The 18,707-nt window shown below is 42.4% G+C and overlaps 3 non-coding genes across 3 annotated transcripts; 2 read left to right on the forward strand and 1 right to left on the reverse strand.

The window, feature by feature from the left end:
* The first annotated feature begins 3,967 nt into the window (after nucleotides 1–3,967).
* On the forward strand, nucleotides 3,968–4,084 carry LOC138225889 (U5 spliceosomal RNA). The gene has a single exon (XR_011184297.1). It is a non-coding gene; the product is annotated as a U5 spliceosomal RNA (small nuclear RNA).
* A 3,136-nt stretch (nucleotides 4,085–7,220) lies between these two features.
* trnas-cga (transfer RNA serine (anticodon CGA)) lies at nucleotides 7,221–7,302 on the forward strand. The gene has a single exon. It is a non-coding gene; the product is annotated as a tRNA-Ser (tRNA).
* Nucleotides 7,303–9,495: 2,193 nt separating this feature from the next.
* Nucleotides 9,496–9,569, reverse strand: trnat-agu (transfer RNA threonine (anticodon AGU)). The gene has a single exon. It is a non-coding gene; the product is annotated as a tRNA-Thr (tRNA).
* Between the last annotated feature and the right edge of the window lie 9,138 nt (nucleotides 9,570–18,707).

The raw sequence follows: 18,707 nt of genomic DNA on the forward strand, positions 1-18,707 counted from the left end.
CTGCCAATTTACTGTTCCCATCTCTTCTCCAAAATACACCCCCAGGACCTTAATTCTCTTCTCTTGCAGCCTGAGATCATGTCCTTCTATTGGCTCCCTCCAGTTCTGATAAAAAATCTCACTCTTAGATTTGTTAATTTTTGCGGAGGAAGCCAAAGAGAAACGATCACAGCACTGCAGAGCTCTGCTAATTGAGGCATTGTCAGAGAGGAGCAGGGTGACGTCATCCATGTATAGAGATGTCTTTACCTCTCCTCCCCCACTTCCAGGCACTGGTATCCCATTAATGGCCTGATCCTGGCGCAAGGCACAGGCTAAGGGCTCCATAGCCAAAACGAATAACAAGGGGGCTAATGGGCAGCCCTGCCTCACCCCTGAACAGACTTCAAAGGGGCGTGATCTATTGCCATTAACCATTACTCTGCTGTTGCTACCTGTGTACAGCAGGTTAATCCACTTTCTCATGATGGGGCCAAACTTCATGTGCTCAAGTACCGATGTTAAGTACTGCCGGTTTAGGTGGTCAAAGGCCTTTTCTAGGTCTACACCTAAAATGCACAGAGGGAGGGAGCGATCCTCTGAGTACAGACAGACATCCCTCAACAAGGCCAGGTTGTAGCTCATCAGGCGTCCTGCTATCCCACAAGTCCGTTCTTTCCCTACCAGTGAGGCCACTACATTTTGTAGGCGCAGGATCTTAGCGTCCACGCCTAAGAGGCTGAGGGGTCTCCAGTTCTTTATGTCATTCTTTGCTCCTTTCTTAAACAAGAGAGAGATAGTGCCTTCTCTTAAGGAGTCAGGCAGCAATTCTGTCTTATAGCTTTCCTCGAATAGGAGCAGTAGCGGATCCTGAAGCAGATCCCAAAAGGTGCAATAAAATTCTTTAGGCAGCCCGTCAGCACCCAAAGTTTTCCCCTTCTGTAAGCTCTCCATAGCCTATCTCAGCTCTTCTACTGTCAAATCCCTCTCAAGTACTTCCCTATCTTCTTCACTCAAAACGTTTTCTAGCTTTGAGGTAAAAAAATGAATTTCTTCATCCTTTACCTCTGTAGAGCTGTACAGTCTTGAGTAGAAGGCCTCGCTGCAGGAGAGGATAGCACTCGGCTCTGTTCTCTCTCGTCCCTCCTCAACAACACTTTCCATGACAGACTTGGAGCCTACCACTTTCCTGAAAAAGAGGCGAGTACACTTCTCATTTTCTTCCAAGAACTGCACTCTGCTTCTTAACAGCACTCCTCGACTACTTTCTTCGGCTATGCTCCGGATGTCCTTTTTTAAAAGGGTGATATCCTCGAGCACATCGAAGCCACTGTGCAGCATTGTGTAGAGACGCTGCAGCTGCCTCTGTTTCCTGGCTAGCACTCCTCTCCGTCTGGCAGCAGCCTTCCTTCTCTCAGCCATGAAAAAGGCCTTTGTCCTCATCTTCACCTCCTCCCACCACTCTCCTACTGACCCGTACAGACACTGCAAGGACAGCCACTGTGATAGTTTCTCCTTGTAGCGGGATACTACCCCCTCGTTCTCTAGCAGCTTTGTGTTGAGTTTCCAGAGGCCTGGGCCAAAGACAGTCCCGCCCTGGAGTTCCACTCTACACCCTAAAGCCTGATGATCTGAGAAGAAGACAGGCTGAAGAGTGACCCCAACAACTTTCACTCTCTCTGAGACAAAGCAATAGTCAATTCTGGAGCTGCTATTCCTCCCTGACCATGTATATCCTGCTGTTGTGGGATATATACATCTATATGTGTCTGAGAGTTTAAAGTCTTGAACTAAGTTTTGCAGGGCCAGTGAGCTGGAATCCAATTTTATCGGAGAGCTAGACTGCCTGTCTGTGTGCTCTAAGATACAATTAAAATCCCCTCCCACTATCACGTCTGTGCTACTTAACAATAGGGGAGAGAGTGCCTTGAGTAGCTCCACCCTTCCTCCCACGTCAGTAGGACAATACACATTGATTAGCCGCAGGTTAACGGTCCCCCATTCCACATCCACACACAGCAACCTGCCATCTATGACCCTCTGAATACTTTTCAATTTGAAAGCCCATCCTTTGAAAAGAATGGCCACGCCAGAGGCTCTGTTGTTATTGTCCCCTGACCAAACAGAAGGCCCTTTATCCCACCTATCTTCAAAGCTTTTATACCTCTCTTGATAGGCTAAAGCACACTCCTGCAACATCAACACATCTCCCTCTCTCTGCTGGAGGTAATCAAAGACACACTGGCATTTAACTCTGTCATTGATACCTCTGGTGTTAAGAGAAATTATGTTTAGAGCCATATTACATAAGAAAGTGGAACCAGTCTTTACAAAACACATTTCTCTTCGGTCTCACCTGTTACCTTCTTCTTTTTCTTTTTCTTCTTACCAATTTCCTGCCAGCCATCCTCTGAATGAGCCTTCATCAGGGTGGCAGCAGTAAAAGCGTTCACGGAGTCCATTTCAAGGAAGGGGGTAGAAGGAGGGGTGGAGGGGTTCCAGCTGTCCCCATCGCCATGCTCTCCTTCCTCCTCGCTCGGGGAGAAAACAGAGTCATTTTTCCTTTTCCTCAAGTCCAGCTCCTGGGAGCACTGAGGGGAAAGGGGTGCAGCCGATGCACCAGTCTCCTCTTCCCCCTCACCCACCAGCTGTTGCAGATCCTCCGTGACGGACTGGATGGAGGAGAGGAGGGCATCTGTAGCACTTGCAGAGTCTGAGAAAAGCAGCTCCGCTGAATCCTGGGTATCGTCGCTGGACCCGCTCCACCGGTGGGGGCCCCACAATGGCCCTCGTTCTGAGGAGCAGGAGTGGGGGAGGGGTCCTCGCTGTTCTCTGGGGTTTTCAAACCCTCGTGCTTGTCTGGTGCAGTCTGCGGTTGTGGGAGCGTAGTGGATTTCTCTTCCACCGGCCCTGGAGCCACAGCAGGACTGATCCTGGCTGGAGGCTGAGACTCTTTGTTCAACAAGGGTTCTTTGTTTGACTTGTTGTTTGCTTTGGCTTTTCGGGCCGGTTTGGCTGAAACAAGCACTGCCTCATCCTTTCTCATTTTGAGTTTATTGGCGTAGGCGTGAGGGCAGTTCTTAAAAACGTGTCCTTCCGAGCCACATAAATTGCACTTTGGCAGCATTGAACAGTCAGAGGCTAAATATCCCTGTTTGCCACAGGTCTTGCAGCATTTCACAGTGTAGGACGATGCCAGGTGTCCCACAGCACCACAGCGCCGACACACCTTTGGTTGTCCCACATAAAAAACATAGCCATTGCAGGCGCCCAGCCGGATTGTAGAGGGCAGGTGCCTTAAGCCTCCATTTACATTGTCCGGTAGCAAGCGAACCTCGAATTTCCTTGCTCCTGTTTTTATACCGTCAACATCTCTAACCTCAGTTCCATGGTGGACTGTGCAGTACTGCTTAAGCCAGGTGTGAATGTCCTCCGTCTTTGCCATTTCCGAGAACATAACAACATGCACCGTTTTCCTCTCTCTCTGTGTCAGAGGCTGCAAGTTGATCTTCTCAAGGGCAGGAACTTTCCCTCTTTTTGCCTCAAACACATCCACACATTGTTCAAACAGAGAATAGGTAGCAAAAACAACCTCAAATGCTTTCTGACCTGGGAGAGCGAAGATGAAATCCAAGTGCCGAGGTTCAAAGCCAAGTTCCTTCTGTAACACTTTTCTGCCTAACTGCATACGATCCATGAAGAGGTCATCCAAAAGCTCAAAACGTACAGCATTCTTGCGGGATCCAAAGGTTGCCATCTCAAACTGCAAAACAAACACTGCTTCCAGAAAACAAGAAAACAATCCAACTACACCAACTACAGGCTGATCAAGGTATCTCCCCTGCCAGGTAAGCCGAGAGCCGCAGGCGATGAGCCCGGAGCTGAACGGGCCCCACTGGCTCGTTTGTAAGGCCAGGTGCATTGCCAACCACGACCGGCAGGGCAGAGGGCTTGAAGGCGGCCTGGGCTCCTGCAGCTGTCCAGCCACGCACTCTGGTTTCTCTTCATCTCGTACAAATCTTTTGCCTTTTACTAAAGATTTCCATAGAGAGGAGCATGAATGAGTTCCATACAATTTTTGTGCTTCCCTGCCTTCGGGTGGGGCGCAGCTGGGCTGGTCAAAGAGAGAAAACAAAACCGCTCACAATCGCTCTTACAATGCAGTAAGTAGCACAGGCTACTTAGGGAGTAGGCTGATGTGTTTAAAAACAACCAGCGCCAGGCAGGAGTCAAACCTCCAAACTCCTAATCCATAGTCAGACACATTATCCATTGCACCACTGACCCTGGTGTGACATTGCAGGACTGTAACCCAGTGAGCTTAGCACTGCAACTAGTAAAATATTACCCCCGGTCCATTCTTTTCCAAAAGTGAGAAACACCTGTTTTCTACATTTTGTCTGTTTTAAAATCATATCTCTTTAAACCAAACCAAGAGTTTGTCTTTTGCACTGATATTCTGATTCATTTCGATTTCAAAGAAAAAAAAACATTACCTTCCAAAGCATCATAAAATTGTCCCTTCCTCCAGACTCTACTTCTCTCTTGTAGTAGTACAGCAGACCTTTCCAGGTGAGCAGATCACAGAGTCCGAAATGAGCTTCCTCCATCAAGCAAAGTACCTGAACATGACTCTGTCATCATAAAAGCGCCCCTTTAATAAAGAAATTAAATCCGAAATCAAGAGGGCAGTTGCCTACTGAAGTTCAAGAAGTCATAAATTTTAACCTAGCAACACATTAAAGGCTGCATCTATACAAGTACGATTCTAGAAATGCTCACCAGATTACGTTTTAAGAAAGAACTGCGCCTCAGGTTCCGCCGAGATCTTAACTCGGATGGCAGGATTCAGAGTCTGGAGTGTGGAATGATGGCGCACGGAGGGTCCACATACTGTGGATCCCTCAGTGATCTTCCGCGTGTTCAAACCGCCAGCGTGTGACTCCCCTGTCCCCGTGACCTCATTGCTCTGCTCTCGCCTCTGTGCAGCTGTGCCCGACTCATGGTAAAGTGGAAAAAAATATGCCCTCAACGTGAGATTTACACTGGAGTGAGGATAGTTGTTACCTTCTTATCGTTGAAATGGATGTATGTGATATGGCGACTAGGTTCTTCTCCATTAGCAGGCTTAAGGTTAAAGAAAAAAACATTGCTGACTTCTTTTTTTTTTGCCAGCTGCGAGCGCTGATTAGCGAGGTTAGTATTTCATATTTTGCAAGTTGCATCCATTTTAAGAAAAACAAGTCGTTCAAGACAGGAAATGAATACTTGCATTTAATTAAGTCTAGACGTATGTGGTTGTCCATAATGACCAGTTCTGTTCGAGAACACAGAACAAAAAAAGGCACCACTGGGATTCAGACCCAGGATCTCTTGTTTACTAAACAGGCGCTTTAACCAACTAAGCCACGGCGCCCTGGGAGTGCTGTCTTTTTGCAGCCACTTGGACACACCACTCAGACACATCTGCATTCGGTGTGTGCTCCGCCTGCTCGCTGAGCAAGTTGCCACCTTTACATACAATAGCAACATCGACACCAAGAGAAAGGATGACAAATGGCTTTTATCTGGAACTTTTCATGTCCAAGGAGCTCAATGTGCTTTCTGTGTACAACAGGGCCACTGAACTCCACACTGGCCACTGAACCACAGTAGTGGCTTGCTGGCTTGACATCTCCCAAGGAAAATGTTGAAATCGCATGTGGAACAGGAAAATGACCCTCGAGTATGAGGGAAAAAAAAGAAAAAGATCAACTGGAGTGCGCCAACCCATGTCAGGACAGCCCAGTTTTGTTGACGAGGTGGCCGAGTGGTTAAGGCGATGGACTGCTAATCTATTGTGCGCTGCACACATGGGGTCGAGTCCCATCCTTGTCGCTCTCCTTGTCTGACACTTGTGCCCGTTCGGTGTTGGCCCTCCTGTTCTTTGCTCCGGTACTAGAGCCGTACATTTTCTAGTGGTGGCTGAACATGGTATAGTAGGCTAACGTCGGTATCGAGCAGTGACAGTAACAGTATTTACATGCCCGTGCTGCCAAGTGGCTCTGGGTTGATACCGCGTTTTCACTTACTTGCAACGCAAACGGAGAAAGCGATTTTTGACAGTCTCTCGAGAGACTGCACTAGGTGTTTAGGGATAGACTTTGTCAGTTCCCCCTGGGATGATGGCCTCTCAAATAGTTTGTGATTCCTCTAGACGTTTATACAGTAGAAGCCTGCTTCGTGGCTTAAATCCAAGCTAATGTAACGAGTTAGAGGTCTGATGCAGAACTGCGAATTCAATGAACGGGAACAGTACAGTACATTGCACTGTATGTGTGAGGAAAGCTGCCCCCTTCTGTCCTTGTCGACCGAACAGAGGACTGTAAAGGATACCGCCAAGAAACTTTAGGATGCTGGTTGGAATACAGCTCCAAAGAAGCCCCTTTGGGTGTTATGTCATCAAAAAGTAAGAACAGCGACTCTCCCTTTGATCAAATGTGCAACAGAGCTGTTTTCCGTGGAGCAGGTTTCAGACCCGTAGACCTGTTTTATTTGTAGGGCAGGGCGCATTCCCAAATGCGAATCTCCTGTTTTAGAAATGCTTTGGGCGGCGTGAAGTGAAAATAAGAAATGGACTCCAGATGCACATGGAAGCAATCAAGTGTTTCATCCGAGCTGTTTCAAAGACTGCTCAAGAGCTTTCCTTTCACAGAGGCACAACGATTAATGATGGGGGTGCACCCTTCAATGCGCCTTACGACTCTAGGGAGTGATTGAGACGATTCGTAGCGTGTGCTAATTTCCCTCTATTCCCCGTGTTGCAGTAGTAGGATGACGTAAATTCCTGCTTCGACACGTAATGGCATTATAATCAAGTGCAAGAGCTGAGGGCTTTAGTTTTGTTTCGTTTTCCATGGCGTTTGTAAGCACGCAAATCAAAGGCAATTCCTGTGTCTAACAGGAATGTAAATGCTTTTGAAAGTGCAGTGTGGTGCAGCTTGTAAAATCCTTATCCACATTTGTGGTTTGTTGCTGTTTTTTTTGTCTGCCAAAACTGCATTTTGACATCCGGACGGGGAGACTTTATCATTTGAACGTGAAGCCAGCCTTAAACCCTCTGAGGCGTGTCTGTCTGCCGGCACGTATTTTGTCAAAGGTATTTATTTTTTTTTAACGGAGAGCGACTTTGAAAAGGTTTCCGCAGCCACGTCGCACTCCGTGTTAGATTAAAGGAGGAATGCGGCGATGGCGAACTCGCTGTAGTTGTGGCCGAGTGGTTAAGGCGATGGACTCGAAATCCGTTGGGGACTCCCCGCGCAGGTTTGAATCCTGCCGACTATGGCGTCTGCCGCACGTCTCCTTATGCCTGCGCGGCAAAGGCGAAGTGCCGCTTCTCCTTTCCTGGTACTATAAAAACGCTAAATCGCTTGGCCCCGCTGCCATGGAAATGAGTTCTTCAGATAACCACACATCTTGCGTTCGCACCTCTGGTGTTGTACTTATGCCTTTGAAAACCTAATGAATAAAACTGAAAGAACCGACACAATATATAGGTGCTCGTAAAGCACGCAGTAAAGAACTGTTAACAGCAAGGGTTTCAGTGGGTTAACTGAGGAGAAGGCGTGATCGCTAATTGTTGACATTGTATTTGGTGTTAGAAACATTCTTACTGTGCATGACGTGGAACAAATGTAGCCACAGAAATTGCATCACGCTTTCATGTATGCTATTGCAGACACCAACGTTGCCTAGATAGAAAACCGAAATAGCCGTGGGTTTGCTTGCTGGTCTGAAGGATCTCTCTTCGAATCTCTATCATTTGTCAATGGAAGTAAAAGGCGCTGCAATCTCATACGTTCAGAATTAAACCCGCAGCTGTTGTTCGACTTTATTTCTTGACTAATTACAACTTAGTGTCGCAAGAGCAGTTACATAAACTTGTCTGGTATATTTGAACACAAATGCCGTTCTTCAATTAAAACTAACAGTACATTGTCAGGGACATTCAGTTCTATACAAACAAGAGACAGACAAGAGAATATTTCTACCTTTCATGTGGACTACGTGTTGACTTAATGATCGGAATAATTGAAAAGTTCGGGTTCACAGCCGATGCAGTGCGTGCTAATTAGAACAACAGCAACGCTGAGCTCTCAGCACCGTACTGAGCCCAGGTGATTTTCTAAAGCTGTCAGGTGCAGTTCATTTACATGAAGGAAATCTCTTACTGAGTACGATTACAATGCAGTAAGTAGCACAGACTACTTAGGGGAGTAGCCCGATGCGTTTAAAAACGACCCGAGCCAGGCAGGAGTCAAACTTACAATCTCCTGATTCGTAGTCAAACGCGTTATCTATTGCGTTTGTGTGACATTACAGGACTGCAACCCGGTGAGCTCAGCACTGCAACTAGTAAACTATTACCCCCGGTCCATTCTTTTCCAAAAGTGAGAAACACCTGTTTTCTACATTTTGTCTGTTTTAAAACCATATCTCTTTAAACCAAACCAAGAGTTTGTCTTTTGCACTGATATTCTGATTCATTTCGATTTCAAAGAAAAAAAAACCTACCTTCCAAAGCATCATAAAATTGTCCCTTCTTCCAGACTCTACTTCTCTCTTTTAGTAGTACAGCAGACCTTTCCAGGTGAGCAGATCACAGAGTCCGAAATGAGCTTCCTCCATCAAGCAAAGTACCTGAACATGACTCTGTCTTCATAAAAGCGCCCCTGTAATAAAGAAATTGAATCCGAAATCAAGAGGGCAGTTACCTACTGAAATACAAGAAGTCATCAATTTTAACCTAGCAACACATTAAAGGCTGCATCTATACAAGTACGATTCTAGAAATGCTCACCAGATTACGTTTTAAGAAGGAACTGCGCCTCAGGTTCCGCCGAGATCTTAACTCGGATGGCAGGATTCAGAGTCCAGAGTGCGGACTGATGGCGCACGGAGGGTCCATATACTGTGGATCCCTCAGTGATTTTCCGCGTATTCAAACCGCCAGCATGTGACTCCCCTGTCCCCGTGACCTCATTGCTCTGCTCTCTCCTCTGTGCAGCCGAGCCCGATTCACGGTAAAGTGAAAAAAAAGATGCCCTCAACGTGAGATTTACTCTGGAGCAAGGATAGATGTTACCTTTTTATCATTGAACAGGATGTATGTGATGTGGTGACTAGGTTCAATTTTGTATCCTCTTTAAAAGATTAAGGACTGGGGTGAGCGTGATTTACCACCCTTTCGGCTAAGAACCCGACGTGCGCACCGTTTAAGCTGCATAGACTCGGTCGTTTAACTCTTCTCCATTAGCAGGGTTAAGGTTAAAGTAAAAAAACATTGCTGACTTCTTTTTTTTTTGCCAGCCGCTAGCACTGATTAGCAAGGTTTGTATTTCATGTTTTGCAAGTTGCATCCATTTTAAGAAAAACAAGTCGCGTTAAAGACAGGAAATGAATACTTGCATTTAATTAAGTCTAGCTGTAGGCGGTTGTCCATAATGACCAGTTCTGTTCGAGAACACAGAACAAAAAAGGCACCGCTGGGATTCGGACCCAGGATCTCCTGTTTACTAGACAGGCGCTTTAACCAACTAAGCCACGGCGCCCTGGGAGTGCTGTCGTTTTGCAGCCACTTGGACACACCACTCAGACACATCTGCATTCGGTGTGTGCTCCGCCTGTTGCCACCTTTACATACAATAGCAACATCGACACCAAGAGAAAGGATGACAAATGGCTTTTATCTGGAACTTTTCATGTCCAAGGAGCTCAATGTGCATTCTGTGTACAACAGGGCCACTGAACTCCACAATGGCCACTGAACCAGTGGCTTGCTGGCTTGACATCTCCCAAGGAAAATGTTGAAATCGCATGTGGAACAGGAAAATGACCCTCGAGTACACACATCCACAACCACACATCTTACGTTCGCGCCTCTGGTGCTCTACTTATGCCTTTGAAAACCTAATGAATAAAGCTGAAAGAACTGACACATTATGTAGGTGCTCTTAAAGCACGCAGTAAAGAACTGTTAACAGCAAGGGTTTCAGTGGGTTAACTGAGGAGAAGGCGTGATCGCTAATTGTTGACTTTTTATTTGGTGTTAGAAACACTCTTACTGTGCATGACGTGCAACAAATGTAGCCACAGAAATTGCATCACGCTTTCATGTATGCTATTGCAGACACCAACGTTGCCTAGATAGAAAACCGAAATAGCCGTGGGTTTTCTTGCTGGTCTGAAGGATCTCTCTTCGAATCGCTATCATTTGTCAATGGAAGTAAAAGGCGCTGCACAGAGAGGACCACTGTCATGAGGCCGGTTAGCTCAGTTGGTTTGAGCATGGTGCTAATAACGCCAAAGTCGCGGGTTCGAGCCCCTTACTGGCCAGGTCCTTTTCTCCTCTCTTACCAAAGCTGTTAGGTTCCTTTCCGTGGTGAGATGGGTTGTCATGCAATGCTGCCACATAGTGCCGACAGGCAATTAATAGACAAAAATGAAGAGAGTTAAAGCAGCTGGAGAGTTTCTCTTACAACTTTTGAGCTGACACAGTTTTGGAAAATGTTTCCTTCACGCTGCACTGTACCATATAGGCAGCCAAGAGTCTCCAAAACAAAACAGAATTGACAGTCATATAATGTCCATTAACCCCGGTTTTAAACGCAGCATCATGTCTGCCATCATAAGAATATGAGTCCAATATTTTAGAATATAGTCAGAATGACTTCTAACCTTACCTGTGGTCTCTTTAATCCCTATTGCTCAATGCATGGTGTACGTACTGCATACATGTGTCTTGATAATGAGGAATGGGCCCCTGAGACAGTCATTTGCCTGTTTCACAAATGATCGTATTTTACTAGAGATTCTGTTTGGGATTCAGATGTGCATTCGGACAGCAATCCCTTTCAAGAAATGATACGTTCTGGATGAGGTCAAAGGTGCTGGAACACTGTATTTAGGATGTGTTTGCAGTGATTGTGTGTCTCCTGCTTCAACGCAGTGATATATAGATGTGCTCCTGTAATTTATTGGTACAAGCCCAGGGCAGTAAGCAGTCTGAGGATTTATTTCCAGACGGCATAGAACAGTGAAGCAGTGAAGTAGTGCAACACACTGGATCATTATATTATTAGATTCTATTCTACTTAAATTATTACATTATACACAACTTGAGTTCATTTTAAAAATTAAAAGGTAATAAAAGGAATGCATTTTCATGAGAAAGATAATACCGATATGCATGTGATAATCTTCCTTATATCATGTCGTGCATCATTTGGACACTTTGTGGGCTTGAAATACAAAGAAAATCATGTTCTATGGTACAAGACAAATACAAAACTTAAGCTTTTATTTTAATTAGATTTGTTTATTAAGCATAAGCAATCATTTATTACATTAATATATGTGAAAATGACATTTTAGCACCATAATATTACATACAGGTCTCTAGCTTCAACACAGTGATATATATATATATGCTCAGTGATTAATTGGTACATGCCCAGGTCAATAATCAGAATGAGGATTTATTTCCAGACGGGCTACAGGTAGTGTTGTGAAATACTTCAACACACTGGATCACAGATTTAGACCCCCTGCACTCTTACTCCTTAAAAACCAAAGAAATGAAGATATGTAGCAATCACATTGTAACAGGGGTGACAGTGACTTAATGCTTATACTAGTGGACTTCTGGTACCTTTAGGGTACGGTGTTCCCTGAAGGGCTCTCAAACCCCGCATTTCAGATGCCTAGCTGTATCGCTGATGTGTTGCACCTCAGAATCACTTTTAAACCTTACCTCTGGTATCTTTAATCCCTATTGTTCAACGCATGGTGAAAGTATTGCATAAATGTGTCTGAAAATGAGCAATGGGCATCTGAGAGACTCATTTGCCTGTTTCACAAATGATCATATTTGACTAGAGATTCTGTTTGGTATTCAGTTGTGCATTCTGACAGCAATCTCTTTCAAAAAATGATTTTACCTTATCGCGGCTTTGCCCTTCTTGCCTCTTTGGACAATATCTCCATCTTGTGGTCGTTGTTGGTAATGTCTAGACAATATCTCCATCTTGTGGTCGTTGTTGGTAATGTTTTCTTATGCTCTTTTTTTATTTCAATTCTCTATTAGTTGATTCTAGAATCTCTACAATAGAGTTGAAAACATCAGTTTTATAGCAGACAATATGACATTATTTATAGTCTAATTAGATATGTATTACCCTGTTTTTAACATAATAACAAATTAAAATTGATTAAAACTAAGTTTGGAACACCAGGGAACATAAAAAATGATTTTTAGGAAAACCATGAGGTTCTCTGTGTCCGATGCCTGCAAGGGGAGAAAGCTAGAATCCTTTGATTTTTCAAAATTTGAAAATAAACATTATATAACAACAGCTTTCATTCCTAGGAGTGAAAAACAACCATTTTTGAAGACATATTAGTTTCTAAAATACTACAATAAAGTTAAAAACATCCATTTTATATTACATTATTTTTTGTGAAATAATTAAATTGGCTTATTTCTCTCGCATTAAATTGGCTACAAATGCAAGAATTCAACCAGATATTCTTGTAAAATGTATACTGTTGCATTGCAGTTAGTTAATGTAGTTAGTCCATAATCAGCAATCTAAACTTTATTGTTAAGCTTTAATGATTGATGTTGTACCAGTAACCTTTAGAAATACTATAGTACTTCACAAATGCTTTGTGTGTTTGGAAATCTTTTGAGTAAAAGCCTTATAAAAATAGGTTTAGTTTTTACAGGACATCACAAAGAAATAGGATGGTATAATTCTTATAATTGCTTAGTGATTGTATTTGGAAGATTATGCACTAAACAGACTTCAGGGATGCCAGTGGATCATTGTGCTATTTGGAATTATTCCAAAAATCAAGTGACCTCTTTGCTGTAGTATTTTTAGTATTATTTATTTAGTATTAATAAAGAATAGATTTATTAAAGTCATGCGATGTGCAAGCGGGATATGTAAAATAATTGAAAATAAAGTTTTTTATTATTGTTATAGAGAAACATGATCAGATTTTCCCTGGTTCAGAAAAAAGACGATTAAAATCTGTAATCTTTCCACTTGTATGTCATCAGACATTAACGAGTACAAACCCCCTCTCTGCCGGAGTGTTGGCTGTGACGAATTAAACCAATTTCACAGGTATTTTCAAAGTAGGAAGTACAGTGTTAACTAGTAGATGGCCTCCTCAATGAAATCGCTTCAACATGCTAATGCGTTGGTGTAACAGTCCCGGCGTGGCAAGCTTCCAATGTCAACTCGACTCGATTGGAAGACAATGAACGTATTTTAGCCCTAAATGAATTAATAGCAAACATGGTTTACATAAAAGACATTTTTCCAAGAAAGTGTATAATAATACGATCTATAGTTGAAATCCGAGCCTAAATATAAAGAAAAAAGCATTTTCAGAGAGCAATCACGCTGTGTTTATGTAGAAAAAGCGATTAGGTTTATGAGCAATCTAATTACCTATTTGCTTAAAACGCTATATAAAATAAAGTTTATTTAAAGATGAATGATAAGTGTCGCAGTTTAAATAATTTTCGTAGTAGGGCTTGGACAGATTCCAAGTGCATTTTTGCAATTTACGTTGCATTGTCCAATGTGATGTTGTAATACAGTTTAGAATACAGTAAGTCTAAACTGTATCAGCTTTATTTATGGGTTGCAATTTAGAAAAAGTCAAAAACCGCACTCAAAATGCAATTTAGAGCTTTCTGGCAAGAGGAGACACCCAAATTATAATGTAACATGCCACTGTTTGTGCATGAACAAAGTTATACTGCAATTTTCCTTAGATACGCGATTAAAAAAAATAATTTTTTTGAATCCCCGGCCGAACACATTCCATAAGAATCAGCGCTTTTATACAGTATATCGCCTTTAAACACATATATTTAAACACGCGTTTACGATTTAAATCAAAACGCGATTCAAATCAATATAAATGTTTATTTTGTAACGCATAGGTGACTATTCATTGTTATTAAAAAGACGTAAATTCGATCATGTTGTGATATTTAGAAATATAAATTTGTTTTGATGCGAGTGAGGTTTTATTTAATCTCTGACCAAGGGAAATGTTTCATTTTTTCAAAGAAATGTTTGTTAAAAATTAAAGTCATAGTTCCATGAGATTCAACCACAGACCATGTGACATAGGAGTCAGGAACCTAACCCACAGCACCACCAGCGCAGACACATACTGAGGGCTGAAAAAGCACTACAGAAACATTATCGACTATAAAATAATGTAATTAGGCACAGAAGAAGTTTACAGCACAGTACAATAATAAATGCTGACCATGACTTTAGAAGCATAAATTACCTTACACTCAATTTAAACACAAGCTGTCTTTAGCCCTCTAAGCTGGTTCATACAGAAATGTAGAGAACCAGGCTCAGAACACACAGCTTCATTAGCGAATACATATGCAGAACAACTAGAGAAGATGTTTTGCAGAGGATGGATTTTTAGAAACATCCCATCAGTGACATCACTGAAGTCAACTCCTAGGTAACTGTCGTGTGGATAGTTTCACAAGAATCAGACAAAGGTTTAAGCATCGCTTATTTTAGATAAAACTGCAAAAAAACAACAACAACCCATAATGTACTTCTTTGCGGCTCTGTTTGCCCAAATCATATATTCACAACGTGTATATATTACGTAACCAAAAACCGCAATATGGAAACAGAACCTGTGTAATTGTTGACAGATGATGTACTCGTAAGATTTTTACAAGACGAACTACAACATTTAAAAAATGACTTGTATGTACTTGATATCTCTAATCAATCCACTGCACTGCATTAAAACAAAACGAAAACTAAAACGCCCTGGGCATACCGTTTCGCGCTTCCTATCAGTTGCTCAAAAGCAATTTGACCGTATGAAATGCATAATATAAACCTAGAAACATATACGTTAGGAGTATTTACGTAGAATCGGTGTCAAGACATACCTCTCAAATACTGTAAATCAAGTTAAAAATATCTCAAGACCGATTCTGGTCATAATGAAACCATGTTTCGTGTATGTTTTCTTTAAAGTACCGAGACCAGCCATATACTGTATGTTTATGTTCCAAAATTAATATCGTTTATGGCCTTCACACGCGTTGCAGTATGCTCCTATTCTTTTTATGCTCAGGCACTAAGATTTCCCTTTAGTGGTAAAATTCCATATAAATATTCAATACTTAAACGGGCACAGTTAAGACATTAAATATACATATACATATACAAACTGTATACAGTACAGTTTGCATACGGTAATATGTTTATGTTCCTAAATCAACCTCTTTTATGAGCATGTGAAAGGCATGGTGAATCGATTCTCAAAAATTACTGTACTTTGCATGATTGGAAAAAAATGCGTGATTGCGAAATGCTGTGGTGTTACTTTTACAAAGACGGTCAATGAAAAAAATAATGTGGACCAGGGCAATACTTTGAGTTTACAGCTTGTCCAAGGTCATTTCTTATTAATACTATTAGTAATATCTTCATTAAAGACTTTGATGGCTACAGCTCAAACATGAGAAGTTGAGCTTTATTAGCTCCACCTTGCGGAAATTCCGGATACTATTATTTTGCTAGCGGTATTTACCGGTAACTCGCGGTATTTACCGGTAACTTGTGGTAGACTGCGTACAGCGTACGCCCGCGCATTTTGAATGGCTGCACCTGTAGCAATCATATTGTAGCAGACACTCATTTGCCTGTTTCACAAATGATCATATTTTACTAGAGATTCTGTTTGGGATACGGATGTGCATTCTGACAGCAATCTCTTACAAAAAATGATTTTACCTTATCGCGGCTTTGCCCTTCTTGCCTCTTTGGACAATATCTCCATCTTGTGGTCGTTGTTGGTAATGTCTAGACAATATCTCCATCTTGTGGTCGTTGTTGGTAATGTCTTCTTATAGATAGATACTTTATTGATCCCGTGAGGGAAATTGCAGTGCAACAGCAGCTTAACACACAACACAGCCACAGTGTAACGAATTATATAATAATAGTACAATACTGTATATATACTGTATATATATATGAAACAGAAATAGAAACAGAAACAGGAATCACTTACTCACCTGGAGAATCTCTGAAGGAATATCTAGCATTTATCAATGGAAATAAAAGCTGCTTAAATACAGTGCATGTTCAAACTCAAACCCTCAGCTGCTGTTCTTGTTTTTTTGGGACAAATTGCAACTGAGCATCGCATGAGCCGTTACGTACCCTTATCTGTTTGGCAATTTCAAGGGAGGAGTTAGGTCAGAATGGGTAGGCTGAAAAACAACAAGTAAAGATTTATTCCAAGATGAAACGTTGTGGCGGTTTTCTTATCTTTTCAGCATGGACTAAACTTTTACGTGTTCCTTATATGCTATATATGTATATATTAGCACCAATGTCGTTCTTAAAAACTAACATGAAATATACAAAGATGAGACAGACAATATATTGTAATAATTCTATATTAACGTGGCCTACATATTGACGCAATGATCGAACTAACTGACGTGTTCTGATTCAGATCCCCTGCAGTTCATGCCAATTAGAACAATAGCAATGCTGAGTCCTCCCCACCCTACTGAGCACAAATTCAGCTGCTCTCCAGTTCTGTTCTGCATGTTTTTTCATTGCAATTGAGCTCGGAGCTGGAGATGATCTCCATACAGTTCTGTGTTAACTAGCCCGCACTTGCGTGCTAATTTACGGGTTGTGGTAGATGCTTTTCTAATTTTCACAGCAAGAAACTTGTGTTTCCTACTATTTTTATCAGGTTTAAAATATCATCTCCTTAAAACAGAAAAAGTGTTGGTGTGTTGTGCTGAAATTCTGATTGATTTTGAATTCAAAGAAAAAAGGTTTTCTTCCAAAACACCGTGAAATTGTCACATCTTGCAGACAATAGGTGTATTCCATGTTGAAAAGAGAAGAAAGAAAACCATGGAGCCTTTTACAGGTGTGAGGCTTCTTCAGCTGTGAGAAGACCTCACGGCCGAAACGCTGTGTTTCCGTTCTTCTCTTTTCAGCATGCAATAAACCTATTGCTTGTTCCTTTGCAGCCGAGGCATGCTGACGTAGCTACCCAGCTGAACATCTTGCAGACTCTACAGTACTTTTCTCCTGTAGAAGTAAAGCAGGGCTTGCTGGGTGAGCTTTTGCTCCGGTAAATTAGGTCACGTGTCATGTTAAATCACTTCTTCTAAACACAACATTTGCTGGTGCTAGCTTTCCCCATTGAAAAAAAAAGAGACATTTCCCTTACAGTACATGACATATCGTTTTTATTCTATCAATAAGTATAGAAATTAAACAAAAGAAAAAATGGTGTCGCCAAAGAATGGGAGGTGTCAAGGGCATTGAGCTCCTTGGACATGAAAAGTGCCCGATAAATGCCATTTCTCATCATTTCTCTTGGCGTCAGTTCTGCTATTAAATGGGACGGAGGCAACGGGCTCAGAGAGCAGGTTAAGTGCACACCGAACGCAGATGTGTCCAAGTGTCTGTAAAAGAGCGGTGCTCCGCTGGCGCTGTTCCCTAGTGGCTTAAAGTGCCCGCCTAGTAAGCAGGCGATCCTGGGTCTGAATACCAGCGGTGCCTCTCTCCGTGTCTTGTTGTGCCGAATGTATCATTTCAGACAAACATGTACAGCTTGGTTCAGTTTAATGCAAGAATTCATTTCCTTTCTGGAATAACTTGTTTTTGAAGAAATCCATACAGCTTGTGAAAGATGAAATCCATTTCTTGGTTGCCAGTGGAAAAAGATTGCCGGCTGCAAGAAGCGCAAGTGATTGTTTTCTTTGACCATAAACCTGCAAATGTAGGGAGCACAAGCGGCCGTCAGTCTCTGTGGCGCAATCGGTTAGCTGTTAACCGAAAGGTTGGTGGTTCAAGCCCACCCAGGGACGCATGTCTCCGTTTTTCCAATGTAAACATCATCACCGCTAAAGAAGATGGCGCAGAAGGCTCCACAGTCGAAACGTTGTGCTTCTTTTCTTCTCTTTTCAGCATGGAGTAAACCTTTGCTTGATCCTTTGCAGCCTAAGCATGCTGACGCAGCTACCTTTCTCTTAACGCGCCTCAATCATTATTCACCAAAACGATCAGCAGAATAAGTCGCCTTTGTGGTGATGTCACTCCTCTGCTTCACAAATGTCCTTAGTGACGGACCATTTCTTTCTGCCATTTTTCCGGAGCGGTTATTGATTGCTCCATCATTTCCCTCTTACTTTCCATCACTAGATTGAAAAAAAAAAAACAGAAACAGGCTGACAGGACGACAATCAAATTGCAAAAACTCATCAAAGCACTCGATAGAGTATTTGAATCCACAAGTAGCTACGAGCAACTTTGTCCTGGCTTGCATGATCACATATGCAAATGGTGAGGCTCCAGTTCGACACCCAGTTCGACACCACTTTACAGTATATGACAAAAGCATGGCAGACTGTGCTGGACCGGCAGATAACTTCCGCTTATTTTTACCATATTAAACATTGGAAATCCTCCCACTTGTATTTGTGACACTTGATTTTGGCTCCACCTAAAACACTCTTAAATCTTCAAACACTTTTCTCTTCTCCCGCAACACTCTTGTCTGTCGGCACTATGTGGCAGCGTTGCATGACAACCCCTCTCACCACGGAAAGGAACCTAACAGCTTTGTTAAGAGAGGAG

This window comes from Lepisosteus oculatus, unplaced genomic scaffold (genome assembly GCF_040954835.1).
Source record: "Lepisosteus oculatus isolate fLepOcu1 unplaced genomic scaffold, fLepOcu1.hap2 HAP2_SCAFFOLD_106, whole genome shotgun sequence".
Taxonomy (NCBI): domain Eukaryota; kingdom Metazoa; phylum Chordata; class Actinopteri; order Semionotiformes; family Lepisosteidae; genus Lepisosteus; species Lepisosteus oculatus.